Below are 7,226 nucleotides of genomic sequence, written 5' to 3' on the forward strand. Positions count from 1 at the left end.
TGAATGATCATGGATAAATTGTTCAAGTTATCTGCCGATTTGAATGAGCATGGATAAATTGTTCAAGTTATCTGCGGATTTGAATGAGTGTTAATGCAGAAACACAAACCCATCTGGTTGGAAAAACAATGTCGTTAATTTTGTAAGTGGTAGTTAAAAAGTTGAGAGGTGTAAACAAATTACGATTTCATCTTACTTCCTAAAATTATGAAGTCTCTTTGACAGTTCAAGCAAGGTTTTCAAGGAGAACAGTTGTATATATTTCGTAAGGATTCATTTTGGGCACACAGATGTAAGTTTTTTGACGAACTTATATGTATATATTTGTTTTGTATGTCTTATTCATTTAAGCGTTAAAAGGCGTAAATTGGTTTATTTGTGACATTTAACATTTGATTGTCCTATAAATATGATAAAATGTGATTTAAAGTGGCAACGAAATTGTCTTGTTTAGAAAATTATATTTAATTAGCTTTCCAAGATGTATTAAGGTACATCATGTCACCGTTATGACTTATTGAATATTATGGGCTATTTAATAATGTACAGTATTTAAAGTTTGTAATAATTCCTTTCAGGAATGAACCTACTGCTACTGCTACTGTTACTACTGTTACTACTGCTACTGCTACTGTTACTACTGTTACTACTGCTACTACTACTGTTAACGGAATAAAGGTTGAAGTTGAGTTTCTGAGTTTGTGTCGCCCATAACAATAGTTCATTCATCTGTAACATGAGTACGGATCAGAAGGACAACGTAGAAGACAATGGTGACGCCAAGGAGAAGTTACGCACCCTCAAGAACAAGCAGACTGCTGCTCTCTCTGCCCTCACAAAGAAACGGAATGAGGTCAGCAAGTGTATGGAGAAGCCTGATAATCTCCATTTAGTTAAGACAGGCATGGAGGAGTTTGAGGAAGGGTTAAAGAAGTACAAAGACTGCCACAGTGATTACTTGTCTCAACTACCTGTCAATGAGCACCAGTCAGAAATCAAAAGGTTTGAAGATAACGAATTGTCTGCCATAGGATTCAGATTACAGGTGCATAAATGGATAGCCACAACAGAAGCAAATTTGCAGGATTCTATGGACGGATCTTCACTGCGAAGCAGGTCACATAAATCCAGGAGGTCAGTTAAAAGCACGGCATCAAGTGTAAAGTCTTCTCTCATACAGGAGAAGGCAAAGTTAGCTGGTTTGCTTGCACAGAGGCACTGCTTGAGAAACAAACAGAAATAGCCCAACAACAGGCAGAATTAAAAGCCAAGGAAGATTTGTTAAAGTTGGATGGTGAAATTGAAGCAGCAAGGGCGAGGGAGAAGGTGTTCCAGGAAGAAGTTATTCCATCGACAGACAAAGTTTTAAACCCTGAAACACCAGTATTTGTTCCCAGTCACAATGTGCATCAAAATAAACCCAATGTGACCATGCCTTTTCTACCCATGGCACCTGCCCCAGAGTCATACTACCAAAGTCAGCAACAGTTAGCAGCGGCTATGATGCTGCCTCATGCTGAAGTGACCAAGTTTTGTGGTGATCTTCTAGAATATGCATCATTCATGTTGGCATTTAATGACCGCATCGTGCCACACACCACATCAGACTCCAACAGGCTGTATTTCTTAAATCAGCATCTAGAAGGAAAGCCTAAGTCACTCATAGCTGGGTGCATGTTTATGAATGCATCTGAAGGATACATTGAAGCAAAAAGACTTCTGGACAAAGTGTATGGAGATCCATACAAGGTTTCCATGGCATACATAGACAAGCTAACCAAGTGGCCACAAGTGAGAGGTGATAACAGTGAATCCTTGCAGGAATATGCTTTATATCTTGTGAAATGTAATCATACCATGCAGTCATTATCAAACATGCAGGTTTTGAATGATTCGCCAAACCTTCAGAGGGTGATTTCAAAGCTGCCAGTGTATATTCAAAATAAGTGGTTGGATCATGTGATAAAGCTCAGGAAGCAAGGTGTTTGTGTGTGTTTCCCCACATTAGTGGAATTTGTGCAGAATGCAGCAGAGGCAGCAATGGATCCTGTATTCAGCAGGGAAGCTTTGGGTAAAGTGTGTGTTTTTTCAAAGGCAAAGGCAAATCGTGGCACAAGTCAGACCAAGCAAAATTCGTTTGCAGTGACAGTGCAACCATCAAATTCTGTCAACCAGTATACTAGGAAATGCCAACTCTGTAGTGGTCATCATGACCTTGAGGAGTGCCCTCAATTTCTGCACAGGAGTGTGGATGATAGACGAGAATTTGTTAAAGTCAACCGTCTTTGCTTCAGTTGTTTGGGCAATAACCACACTTCAAAAAGGTGTCTCAATCGACGGCAGTGCAAGACATGTAATAAAAGGCATCCTACCACTCTGCACATTGAGAATTTTAGGATGCTTGACAGCAACAGTGCAATTGTGTCACAAGCTAGTGCACAGTCTGAAAGTACAGGTCAAGGTTGTGCTAAGGGTCAAGATGGTACTCAAGGTGAAGGTCGCACTCCAGGTCAAGGTAATACTCAGACTCTAAGTAATGTGAGGTCTTCTGCATGTACAATTTCTGATACAGTGTTGCAATCAATCTTGCCTGTGCAATTACGTGTAAAGGGTAGCGACAATGTAGTACAAACTTATGCCTTTTATGATACGGGCAGTACAGGTTGTTTCATTAAAGATAGTATCAAGGATCAATTAAAATGTAAAGGTATTGAAACAGCTATCAAGTTGCAAACAATGCATGGGACTGATACGGTTAAAACCTTTATTGTGAATGGTCTTGTTGTTGCTGATATACATGGTAATAATGATGTTGTATTACCAAAGGTATTCACACAAAAGGATATTCCTGTTAATCATGATCAAATTCCAAGGTATGAAGTGTTAAAGGATTGGCCTCATTTATCAAGTGTTATTAATAAGATTCCAGTGTATCAGCCAGAGTTAGACATAGGAATTTTGATAGGTAGTAACTGTCCAACAGCTTTACAACCTTTAGAGGTTGTACCCACTTCAGGTTATGGCCCCTTTGCAGTAAGATATTTGCATGGATGGACAGTTAATGGGCCTGTACATGTTAAGGTTAGTTCAAATGGGGTTTCATGTCACAGGTTACTTGTATCTGATGTTCAACATGTTACTGACTGTATTACTGTTGAAAGTATTAGGAAGTACTTTGAGTTAGATTTTTCAGAAAGGGATCTTGGGTCAGTTCCTGATGAGCGTGGCTTATCTTTTGAGGACACAAGATTTGTGAAAAGGTGTCAGGATGACATTGAATTTAGAGATGGTCACTTTCAGCTACCCATGCCTTTCAGAGATCCCAATGTGAATCTTCCTGACAATAAGAAGCAGGCTGTTAGCAGAGCTAAGTGGCAAAGGAGGAAGATGAAGAATAGTGAAGAGTACAGACAGCAGTACACAGCATTCATGAACAAGTTGTTTGAAAAAGGCTATGCTTACAAGATCCCGGATGATGAGGTCAATAAGATTCCTGTTTGGTATCTTCCTCATCATGCAGCTTTTCATCCCAAGAAAGGGAAGATTAGGGTTGTTTTTGACTGTAGTGCCAAGTTTGAAGGTGTGTCATTAAATGATGTTCTGCTACAGGGTCCAAACCTCACCAATTCATTGACGGGAGTACTCATTAGATTCCGGCAGGAGGTTTATGCATTCATTGGAGATATTGAAGCTATGTTCTTTCAAATAAAGATTCCACCTGAGAATCAGGACTATGTTAGATTCTTGTGGTGGCCTAATGGTGACATCAATCGACCTCTTGAAGAATTCCGAATGGCTGTTCACATTTTCGGAGCAATCTCATCACCGAGTATTGCAAATACTGCATTGAAGGCCACAGCAGACAAAGCAGATGAGAAGTATGATTCAACTGTTGGCAACACCATAAGGCACAATTTCTATGTTGACGACTGTTTGAAGTCATGCGCTGATGTTCCTACAGCAGTGAAGTTGGTGAAGGATTTGGTATCTGCAACTGGTGAAGGAGGATTTAGGTTAACTAAATTTGTCAGCAATTCAAGTGATGTCCTTAAAGCTTTGCCTGCTGAAGATTGTTCGGTTGAAAGTGACAAGTTTAATCTTGACTTGGAGAGTTTAATGACAAGAGCCTTAGGAATGTTATGGGACCTTAAAGAAGACTCATTCAAGTTCTCAATTGAGCTCAAGGATAATCCATTCACCAGAAGAGGATTGTTATCAACTATCTCATCATTATATGATCCCCTTGGGTTGCTCTCTCCAATCATCTTACCGGCCAAGAAACTGTTACAAGAATTGTGTCAAGTTGAGAGTTTGGACTGGGATGAGAGGATTCCAGATGAGCCAGCTGAAAGGTGGCAACATTGGATACAAGGTCTTCATTTACTGGAGCAGCTTTCAATACCAAGATGCTTCAAGTCAAGTGGGTTTGGTAATGTGACAGGTTCAAGCTGAAAGGTGGCAACATTGGATACAAGGTCTTCATTTACTGGAGCAGCTTTCAATACCAAGATGCTTCAAGTCAAGTGGGTTTGGTAATGTGACAGGTTCAAGTCTTGTATTATTCAGCGATGCAAGTACAGTTGGTTATGGTGTTGCAGCATACCTTGTTCTTCACGATGGAAATCAAGTTCAGTCAAATCTTGTCATGGGAAAATCAAGAGTATCTCCCAAAAAGGTGGTGACTATACCTAGGTTAGAACTTACAGCGGCAACTGTGTCTGTCAAGGTTGCTCAACACATCCTGAAGGAGTTGGAGTTTACTGTTGGGAAGGTAGTGTACTACACAGATTCAACAACAGTCCTTCACTATATTCATAGCAACACTAAAAGGTTCCCTGTTTTTGTAGCCAACAGAGTCAGGGTTATAAGGGACTACTCCCAGCCTGAGCAATGGAGATATGTTAACTCCAGTGATAACCCTGCTGATGTGGCATCAAGAGGTATTAGTGTACATCAGTTTTTGCAGTATGACGAATGGTTTCATGGCCCATCATTTATTGCATCTGATTATTTGCCTTCACAGGAGTATGTGTGTGCAGATTGTGTTGATGATAAGAGTGAACATGTGTCTGCGGTCACAATTTCTGAAGAACATCATGGGTTTACAAGATTAATTGAATATTTCTCTTCATGGTCAAGGTTACAAAAGGCAGTTTCTGTATTTCAACAACTAAAGTCAATCCTTAGTGGTAAAAGGAGAGGTTGTGTAACCACTGATGCTGAAAGGGCAATCATAATGTATGTTCAACGGGAGGTGTTTGGTGATGAAGTGAAGGCTTTATCAAGGGAATTGTCAGTTGGCAAGAGTAGTCCCAATATATAAGCTTGACCCCTTTATTGATTCTGAGGATGGATTATTGAAGGTTGGAGGTAGGATAAGAAGGTCTGACATTCCACAGTCTTCCAAACATCCCATACTGTTACCAAAGAAGCATCATGTGACTACATTGTTGATACGACATGAGCATGAATTATTAGCTCATTCAGGTAGAAACCATGTTCTCTCAAATCTAAGGCAGAAGTATTGGATCATCAATGCTAATGCAACTGTCAGGAATGTCTTATTTCATTGTGTTACTTGCAGGAAGTTGAAAGAACCAGCTTTGAGTCAAAAGATGGCTGATCTTCCAGCAGACAGATTGGAACCTTCACCACCATTCAGTAATGTTGGTATTGACCTCTTTGGACCCTATTACATCAAGGAAGGAAGAAAGGAGTTAAAGAGGTATGGTGTGATATTTACCTGCTTGGTTAGTAGGTCAATTCATATTGAAACTGCAAACACTTTACAATCTGACTCTTTCATAAATGCTTTGCGAAGATTTGTTTCTCGAAGAGGTCATCCTAAGGTTATCAGATGTGATAATGGAACCAACTTCCATGGGGCTGAGAGAGAACTTAAGGCAGCTCTTGATGAGATGGAGGAAAAGAAGATTGAGAAGTATTTGTCGCATCATCATATTGAATGGAAATTCAATCCACCTGCAGCAAGCCACATGGGTGGTTGTTGGGAGCGCCAAATCAGAACAGTTAGAAAAGTGTTGTCTGCACTGGTGAAGGAATTTGGTGAAAGGCTAGATGATGAAAGTTTACGGACTCTGCTTTGTGAGGTTGAGAACATCGTCAATTCAAGACCGTTAACCACTGTAAGTGACAGCGTAGATGACCTTGAGCCACTAACTCCAAACCATTTGTTGATTCCAAAATCTTATGTGATCCCTCCCCCTGGCTTGTTTCAAAAGGATGATGTTTACATGTGGAGAAGGTGGAGATGCGTTCAATATCTGACCAACCTGTTTTGGTCAAGATTTAGAAAAGAGTATTTGAGCACTTTACAGACTAGACAAAAGTGGAATGAAGCAAGAAGAAATCTAATTATTGGCGATGTGGTCTTGGTAAAGAGTGACATTGAGCCAAGGAATCACTGGCCAATGGGGCGAGTGATAGAAGTATACCCTGATGACAAAGGAACAATTCGCAGTGCCGAGATTAAGACACTTTCTTCGGTTATTGTCCGTCCTATTCAGAAGCTAGTGTTATTAGTTGAAGGCTAGGATTTTCATGTTAAATGTAACGTGATATTATGTTGTTCTTATGGCCTATCATTTGATATTATATATTATTTGAGTTATGAAGATGTTTAAATTTGTTTAGGTGAATAAGTGAATCGTGGAAGTGTTTTGAATTCAAAGAGTTTGCATTGTAACTTAAAGGTTATTTATTGTGTCTGCATGTGTAGGTGTATATTTTGATAAACAGGTTTAATCTGTTTATGAGGCTGAGCATGTTAATGCAGAAACACAAACCCATCTGGTTGGAAAAACAATGTCGTTAATTTTGTAAGTGGTAGTTAAAAAGTTGAGAGGTGTAAACAAATTACGATTTCATCTTACTTCCTAAAATTATGAAGTCTCTTTGACAGTTCAAGCAAGGTTTTCAAGGAGAACAGTTGTATATATTTCGTAAGGATTCATTTTGGGCACACAGATGTAAGTTTTTTGACGAACTTATATGTATATATTTGTTTTGTATGTCTTATTCATTTAAGCGTTAAAAGGCGTAAATTGGTTTATTTGTGACATTTAACATTTGATTGTCCTATAAATATGATAAAATGTGATTTAAAGTGGCAACGAAATTGTCTTGTTTAGAAAATTATATTTAATTAGCTTTCCAAGATGTATTAAGGTACATCATGTCACCGTTATGACTTATTGAATATTATG

The sequence above is a fragment of the Palaemon carinicauda genome, chromosome 32 (assembly GCF_036898095.1).
Source record: "Palaemon carinicauda isolate YSFRI2023 chromosome 32, ASM3689809v2, whole genome shotgun sequence".
In the NCBI taxonomy this organism is placed as follows: domain Eukaryota; kingdom Metazoa; phylum Arthropoda; class Malacostraca; order Decapoda; family Palaemonidae; genus Palaemon; species Palaemon carinicauda.